The sequence below is a fragment of the Magnolia sinica genome, chromosome 5, assembly GCF_029962835.1.
Source record: "Magnolia sinica isolate HGM2019 chromosome 5, MsV1, whole genome shotgun sequence".
Classification (NCBI taxonomy): domain Eukaryota; kingdom Viridiplantae; phylum Streptophyta; class Magnoliopsida; order Magnoliales; family Magnoliaceae; genus Magnolia; species Magnolia sinica.
The window spans coordinates 79,731,742-79,741,255 of record NC_080577.1 but is presented as its reverse complement, the minus strand read 5'-3'; positions in this window follow the sequence as shown (position 1 = coordinate 79,741,255).

Genomic DNA, 9,514 nt, shown 5'->3' with positions numbered 1-9,514 from the left:
CATGGCTTACATCAAATTTTTAGTTGATAATTGTGAACCATGATTGCATGCGATAGTTATTTATATGATAGTTCTCATTTAAAGTTCAATTGATAGTTCGTACCATGACCTATTACAATTATTATAAATCAAATGCTTAACATATGTGAGTCATGCTATAATTATATGCCTTCACATGAGTCATTGTAAGTCGCTTGGAACTTATTTCACTACACCTACTAGTGGAAAAATTCTACTTGTGTATGTGAGCCCACACTTAGGGTGTAATGAGACTGATTGTGTAAAAATAGACCCTCGACTTGGTGGTTGCTTTAGTGGTGGGTTATTGATGTGGATTTACCATTCATGTGATGTTTTCACCTACATAGCCTTGGGGTGAACTCTTTACCGCCCTGATTTAACGTTGCCCTACCTACGGTCTTTTTACCGCACTGACTTAATTTGTCCCAAGATTTGGTATTTGCCCTTATAGCTTCAATGGTTCATTCCCATATAACCATGCGATGGTATTTTCCTCTGTATTAAAGTTGATTAACCATTAGTCGATGGGTTCTGTTAAACATCCTAAGGTGGAAGAACCTCATGGGCTGGGGATAGTGGTCATGGGACACTATGCCCGAGTGTGACGAGCCCCCTATAGTGACCATTGAGTTACTTAAATTGACTGGTTGTAATTGGAATAATATGGTTTGGCTAATCATGTATTTATAAAATATTGACAATGACGAGTGGCTAATTCTGGATGCTGTAGCACGTGCCCTTAGGTTTAGTAGGGTATCATTTCGTTAGCTCCCAAACCATCGACTATTTGCCTATTTTGATTACTTGGCACCATGCTGTACGAGATATGCTACACTGGTGATCAATCTTATGTATGGGTGGTGAGCCCAAGTCCAACTGGATGAGCATTCCTAGGTCGATGATTGCATGGGTGATGAGCCTAAGTCTGACTAGATGAGCATCCCCAAGTCGATGTGCATTCATGCATCCATGCATCTAAAAAGACTACATCATGTATTATTTTGAATGCCTTGTTGTTTTTAACTATGCCTAGCTGAGGAGGCAGTAAGTAATCTTAAGGGGAATTCACACTGAGTTGGCCACTCATCCATCAAATATATAACCATACAGGTAACACAGGTAGCTTAAGTGATATTCAGGTTCAGACTGATGAGGAGCCAGGTACAATCGCCAGAGATACATGGTTGTACTTGCCAAGAGAAGCTGCGTGACTTTGCAGCTTATGTTTGAATGCATTTTAATATTTGTCATGTATTGAATTTTGTAAATCATGTATTGTTAATATTGAGATATTGGTTTGTATAAGTCATTATGGGCAGCCTCTTATTTATTCTGAATAAAATTATAAATTTTCCTTTATGTTGATTTGTCCATTCTACACTAAACTGCTAACTCTGATAGATTATATATATATATATATATATATATATATATATATATATATATACATATACATATATATATATATAATTTGGCTCTCTATAGGTTAACACTTGGGTTTTTTGGGAAACAAGTCATAAACTTAGGTCCTGAAAACATGGGGCGTTACATTCCTACCATTGAAAAAGAGTACTTTTCTTTATTAGGTTGGTTAGTGGTCGGGCTATTTTAGAAAATTCTTTGATGAAGCATCAATAGTATCCTGCTAGCCCTAGAAAGCTTCTGACTTTAGTAACGGTGTCGGGCTTAGTCCATTGGAGTACAGCTTCAACCTTACCCGGGTCGACTGGCGATTTCACCACATGCCTTAGGAATTTGACTTCTTTTTTTCAGAATTCACGTTTTAAAAGTTTAGTGAATAACTGGTTTTTCTTTAGTAGATCCAGGACCATTCGTAGGCGGGCTTTATGTTTTTCCTTACTTTGGGAATAGATTAAGATGTAGTCAATGAAGACTATGACGAATTGATCTAGGTACGCTTCAAAGATGTGGTTCATAAGGTCCATAAAGACAGCCGGTGCATTTGTGAGGCCAAAAGGCATTACTAGGAATTCATAATGTTTGTACCTTGTCCTGAATGCGGTCTTGTATATGTCTTCATCCTTGATTCTTAATTGGTGGTATCCCGAACTCAGGTCGATCTTTGAAAAGAATTGAGCTCCTTTGAGTTGATCGAATAGGTCATCAATGCGGGGAAGAGGGTACTTGTTCTTTATCGTTGATTGATTTAGGCAGTGGTAGTTGATGTACAATCGTAGGGATCTGTCTTTCTTTTTGACAAATAACACCGGTGTGCCATAGGGAGACACGCTTGGCCGAATGAACCCTTGATCTAATAATTCTTCGATTTGCTTCTTGAGTTTGGCTAGTTCAACTGGTGCCATACAAAAGGCGGGTAATGAGATCGGGGAGGTCCTGGGCATTAGGTCGATACCAAAGTTCACCTCCCTCCTGGGGGGTAATCCTGGTATCTCTTAAAACACTTCATAGTAATCCTCGACCACTGGGATCTGGTTTATGGAGACTTCTTCCAAGCCCATTATTTATTCTATGGGTTCCCTTTTTCCTTTACACTGTATCATGGCTGGGGAACGCCCAAGTGGGGTGAAGGTGACTTGTCTGGTTTTGCTTTCTATAATAGCTCTTGTCTCATCGAGCCAGTCCATCCCAAGGATTATGTTAAATCCTTTCATGTTCGTCCTCACTAGATTGACTGGTATTTCAATGCTTGCTATAGTGACAGGGCAGTTTTCACAAAACTTGTTCAGTTCTATTATCCTCCCCAAGAGTGAAGCCATAGTGATTGGTTCTTTTGTGCATTTTAGTTTTACATTCAACCATTCTACTATGGAACTTAAGATAAAAGATATGGTAGTTCTGTAATCAAACAAAAGGACAACTGGGATATCTTTGATAAAAGCCATACCTTCTATTAGGTTGGGGTTTATATCTGAGCCTTCGGGTGACATCCTGGCATGTAGGTGACCTTATGATTTCTGGGACGCAGTCGGGTTGGATTGTTGAACTTGGATCAGAATGGGACGACCTTCATCCTTCATCTTCTTGAAGCAAATTTTCACCCATGTGGCCTGTTCTTTTGCAATAATTACGAATTAGAGAGTTGTCCCCCTGTTTCCTTTATTCTGGGGTGGCGTTCAGTTGTAGGGTGACCTTATGCTTTTTATCTGGTATCATCGGTGTGTTCAAATTTGTCCTGAGTCTCTTCCCTATCTCGCGCTGTTGTAATCGGGCCCATGTCCTTCGGTCATCGTCATTTTCGACTTGGGTGGCCTTATCTACTATGTCAGCATAAGTGGTCAGGTCCAAACAGCATATCTTGGAGTGTATTAAGGGTTTCAGCCCATCCTTAAACCATTTGACTCTGAAGTCCTCATCTTCAATTAGTTTTAGCGCATATCATGATAATCTTGAGAACTTGGCCTCATATCGTGCAATGGTCATTTCACCTTGAGTAAGCTTTAAGAATTCTATCATATTCTCATCCCGGTATGATTCTGAGAAGTATTTTTCTAAAAACTTCTTTTAAAACTCTTCCCAGGTCCACGTGTGATTTTTAGGAACGGTTCTTTCTGTTCTTCCCACCAAATCGCGGCCTCCCCTTCAAATTCGAAGGTGGCTAAGGAGACCGTCATGGGTTCGAGGCATCCAATGGCCTTCAATATCTTCTTAATCTATTTCGACCAATGTTCGACTGCCATCGGGTCGGGGGTGCCTAAAAATTTAGGGGGTCATAGCTTTAAAAAAATTTCTAGCATGAATGACTCATCCTTGTGTTCTGGTCGAGGGGGAGCTGGTGGTATATCACAAGTAGGTGTCACGGGAGGATTTGTAGTTCCTGGAGAAGTGTTGTAGACCTATCGTTGTAGGTCTTCTACCATTTGCTGAGTCCTTTCATGAAGGTCTCCATTCTCCCTAGGATAGCAAAGAACGATGCCTAAGCTCGTGAATCAGGGGGGGTGGCTCCGGAGGGTAGTCGCGGGAGATGTTGGTGGAGATGTTATAGATTCCCCCATAGGCATCCCTTAGGGGGTCCCGTTCTCAATGGCATGTTCAGGAGGTACAAAGTTAGCACTCGTGGTCTTCTTCTTTAGGGCCATGGTTTCTGTACAGAAACTTGGTTATAGTTAAGGCTAGCTTTGAGTGCAAAAGTGTAGATTTGTTAGTCATGTATTCTTAAGGTTTGATTTTCTGTTTCACATGTTAGTCTATTTAAGGTTTAAATGTTTTACAATTTGTCAGGAATTCATTGATTTGGTCGAGGGTTTTGGAAGAAGGGGTTCTACTTTATGGTGTTAACCTAGTCTTTATAACATTTATGATGGTTCATGTCCCTAAGCCCAGTTAATCTCATTCTTGTGCTCTGATACCAACTGTAACATCCCAAAATTTCACGCTCGAGTACATACTTGTGCCCAAAATTCAAGGTGTTAATAATGTAAGGTTTTGGATACATCTCAAAATTCATTTTCATTTAGTTCACATCAAATTACATTTACGAAGGCAATCATTCATGAGAATAAAATCAACCATAATTTATTATTCTATTAGAGAGAAAGTTCAACTAATTAACAAAAGCTCTCAGAATGGGGGCTTATTACATTATCGAGTTTGCAGCGGGAATATAAATAAACCAATTCGTAAAAAGCTATCTTCTTTATTCATTTAGTGTAGTCCCCCATTGGGAGTTAGTCCTCTAAGTCTTCAACCTATACATCACATGTATCATCTGTATGGTTGGAGAGGGTCAGCACCCTACTCATAGTGATGGTTAACCTTTAAGATTATCAACAACTCAAGAGATTCATAAAAGTAGTGTAATGGTTCTAATGCATCCCATATTCCACTACTACGAGAGTAATCAATATGCACAAACAACTTATATGAGATGCATGCCTAGGAAAATATATATGGTTCATCACACTTAGCGATCATTATAATGTGAAAAATGATTTAGAGTTATCCAACTTACCCCGCATCCTATTGTGCAGAGATTCGTTTCCGTGTCCTACATTAACGTGGATTTACACGGTTATCCCAAGATGACACAACACATGACTTGGATGAATTACGTGACATGATTTGTTCATTGAGCGACTATTTGTGACATCCAATCCTGGAAGTGATGTAACACGCATTATGAATTACTTACATTGACTTGTGCACCATTACCTAAAATTCATGGAATTACGTGTCAACCCAGGGGCCGCTACCTAAACCACATTACGTCCACGATATTTACTTGATCGCTAGAAGTGGGATTTCCATTATAGTACTTGTGTGCAAGATAGTGACGTAGTGTTTCGAGTTATGCATCAATAGTTTGTAGTAATTTTGAGATTTGAAACCTATAAGATAGGTGTAAGTGATTCAATTCAAAATTTAAAGAGAAATAGCCCTCACGTAAATTCAGAAAGATCGTGCATAGTTAGCATCGCCCCTTAACCATCATTCCCAAGGGATAAATAATTAATGAGGTAAATCAAATATTTGTAGGAAGGATTCAAAACATGTGAGAGAATAGAATAGATCAACTAGCTCAAGTTAATATAGGCTTAAAGGAATCCCTTACCTTTAATGTCTGTGTCTCCTTCGAGTTTGAAGATGTGTTGTTGGGTTGGAACCTTAACCTAACGTTTAACACTTTAATTGGTTAGATTCTTTTATAACTTATCTTGGGTTAGGATACATCTTATCAACATGAGATTAAGGGCTTAGCCTTAATTTGCTACGACTTGAGTTTACACCCAGTTTTCCCGGTCGAGTTAACCCTTTTTTCCTCAATTTCAATTATTTGAATCACGTCGTTGGATGAAGAAGAAAAGAGAAGTCTTGGAAGGGATTGGTGACAGTCTACCTTGGCTTGGGCATGACTCAGAGGTTCGGCGGATTGCGACACTCGTCTCTGATCCTTTCCTCCCCTGTGTTTGTGGCTAAAGTCTCCTTCCTTTCTTTCTTTGTTCCTCCTTCCTTTCTGGCATGGAACTAAATGGCTCCTCTCCTTTTCTCAGCATGGGGATTTTATAGCCTTTAGCTCCTATGAAAGGTGAGTTCTAGATCAGATGGAAACCTGTTCTCTGCACTCTGTTTATGCATAGCGTTTCGCTGCTGTATGCGCGTGGGTCTAAACTATACTTCTTTCGTTGCATTAGATCCGATCAATCAGTTGGGATAGGTTTCTTTGATGGAGGGCCATCAAGTGAATGTCCCTGATCCTCTTCTTGATCATCTATTCTTGTTTCTATCACCCTGCGCTTGATCGAGTAAGTGGACACTATTTTAATGATAGGTTGTTATCCAACCATTCTCTGCCTTTGATCCTACCTTTGAATAGTCAGAGATTGTCGCCTGACACTCCTTGGCCCATCAGTTTTGAAGAAAAACTGGTCTTTTCTTGCAAACATGATTTCCTAGCGCGATTGGGTTGCGTGAGGGAAATGGTGGAATATCATGTGCCCTGTTTTTCTTGCGTGGTATTCGGAAAGCTTGGTAGGGTTGGGGTCCTAATCTTTAGGATTTGGATGGCCCAGATTGGCAGGATTGTTGATGTTGGGAGGACGGATGGTCTCTCATTTTCTTACTGTTGTTCCTGTGTGGTTCCATGCTCGGATGGCACGTGTAAGGCCTGTATCCTAGTCCGTACCATTCTGTAGACTCCTGCGATCCTCCCTGTCGAATTTCGGTAACCCTCAACTTGTAATCGGCGTTTACACATGACCCTAAGTCGCATCCTGTGATTCTGAGTCGGTTCGACCGAAACTTGTACCATCGCGACCATACCGTCGCTACGGTTCCAACGCTACGTCTTACACACCGATGCGATACCCAGGCCAGGAGTTGTGGTTCCGTGTATTTTTCAAAGAAACGCCGTGCATTGTAAATTCTAAAAAAATCTCTACAACCCCTCATATCAATCAATCAATCATAAGTCAAGTACATAACCCATGCCTCTCCCATCCCATTCTTACCAATAAAGACAAGCAACCCATACCCCATGCCACCTCATCCCCCATAAGTCAACCCTCATGTCATCTCTCCTTACACCGCCATACTTCTAATCCATCCCTCTTACACACCCATCCCTCTCTCCTTACATCTCCCATCTTTCACTCATTCTCTACCATTTTTCCTAGCAACTAAGAGAGAAAAAGACTAAGGAGAGAAGAGCCAAGTGTGGCCCACTTCCTACCCCAAGATCTCCCATCCTAGTCCTTCAATCCTCATCAACCTCCATCAAAGAGAAAGCCGAGGAGTTTAGCATTCCATTGGACTAAGAAGATCCAATGGTGGGTGTTCGTATAGGCTTACATTTTGTTTTTTATGGGCTAAGTGAGGCCTACCGATTGATGGCATGGATCTCACTTTGGACCTTAAGTGTGGCCGATGGCCCACCGTGATTCATATGATCATCCCATGATGGGGCCATTCTCCATGGACCCCATCATGATGTTTATTTTTCTAGTGCGAAAAGGGTCATCTAGACCTTACATTTTGGTGGAAAAGGGATCTCCACCGTTGATTTTGATTGGTGGGCCCACATGTAATGGCACCCACTTGATGTATGTTGTGATGCATGGAAGGGAGGGCCCATAGTATCGGGGTCCCTCCATCGCACATCATCTCTCTCTCTCTCTCTCTCTCTCTCTCTCTCTCTCTCTCTCTCTCTTCTTTTGGTGATGATGATGATGTGAGTGGCTCACCTATGTCATATGTTTTATATCCATACCATTCGTTTTAGGACGTATGAACCCCACCGTGATGAATGGATTAGATCCACATCGTCCATTTGTGGATCACGTGCATGTGGGGTCCACCTTGAGGTTGTGCTGCATCCAGCATGTGGACCCCCACCTTAATGCTACACCACGTCCAGGCCATCTAGTGGACCTGGACGCTAGCAATTCTTTTTTTTTTTAAATAGTAATAATAATAATGATAAATATATATATAAATAATATATATAATATTATAATATATATTATGGTGGGCCCCACGTGGGACCCACCTGATGGAAAGGGATTGGCTGGTGCATCTCACACCAGCGACATAACCGATATAGTGACATCAGCAACTCATGTGGGACCCACCTAATGCGTGGATTCCATTCACGCCGTCCGTCCATTTGGATGGAGCCCACCGTGATGTAAGGGTCTGATCCACACCGTCCAGCATCTTAGACAGGTGGGACCTACCCTGTATGTGTTGTATCTACACCGTCCACTTGGTTAGACAGTGGAACCCACACGTGTGGAGTCCAACAGGGACGATGGACCCCACCATGATATATGTGTTTCATCAACGCTATCCACCCTCCATCCAGACCGTCCATCTTTGTGAGGACCGCCATGATTTATGTATTTTAGGTGGACGGTGGGGACCACCTGCTATATGTTCGTCAGCAAGTTCTGTGAGTACCTGATCATGAGGCATGTGCCATATCTTAACCGTCCATCTGCTGGGTCACACCAGCTACATAGCTGATATAGTGACATCAGCAAGAGGGTCTGACTATGCAGTATGTGTTTCATCCTAAACGTCCATTGACGGCAGCAAGTTCTGTGGGTTTGATCTAAGGTATGTGTTAGATCCAAACCGTCTATCCACCCTGTGAGATCATCTCAAGGCCCGAGATTAAAATGAGGCAGATCTATCAGTGGACCACGCTGCAGAAAATAGGGGAGAGTTGAATGGATACCATTGAAATCCTTTTTGTGATCCCAGAAGTTTTGGATCAGTATGAAATTTGTTTTTCCACTTAATTCATGTCCTTGTGACCGTATGAATAGATTGGATGGAAATAAACATTATGGTGGGCCCTGGTAATTTTAAGGGTGGAAATCATTATCTCCACTGTTATTTGTGGTATGGTCCAGATGATCTTCCGATGTGATTCATTTTTAGGCAATGCTCCAAAAAGACCTCTTAAATAGATGAATGGTGTAGATGGTGAGGCCCATTGTTACGGCCCATTGATGCGGCCCACTTGATGTATATGAGGCTCATTGGTGTAGCCTATTAAGGCGGCCCACTTGATGTATATAAGGCCCATTAGTGCGGCCCATGTGATGTGGCCCATTTAATGTATATGAGGCCCAATGTGATGTATATAAAAACCATGAGTGAGGCCGAATGAGATGTATGTGAGGCCTTTGTTTGGGGCCGAATGTGATGTATATGAGGCCCATTGCGATGTGTGATTCCACCATGATGTATGTAATGATGTTTATGGTGGGTCATGCCTTGCAAGCAATGATGGTTTAACGTCTACATTGTAAAAGCAATGATGGTTAAATGTCCACATTGTAACTCTCCCTAGGGCCCATTGTTAGGCCCATACTTGTTGTATATAGGCCGTCTAGGCCCATCTGAAAAGGCCAAGCTATATGTCCTAGAGGGGGGGTGAATAGGACTATGCCAAATTTAAAATAATGACAGCGGAATTAAATAATGTGATAGCCAAATAAAAGAAATCAATTCACAATGCTTAAATGGAAAGCAGCCACAATAATCAAGTATTGAGAGATTGAAACAAATG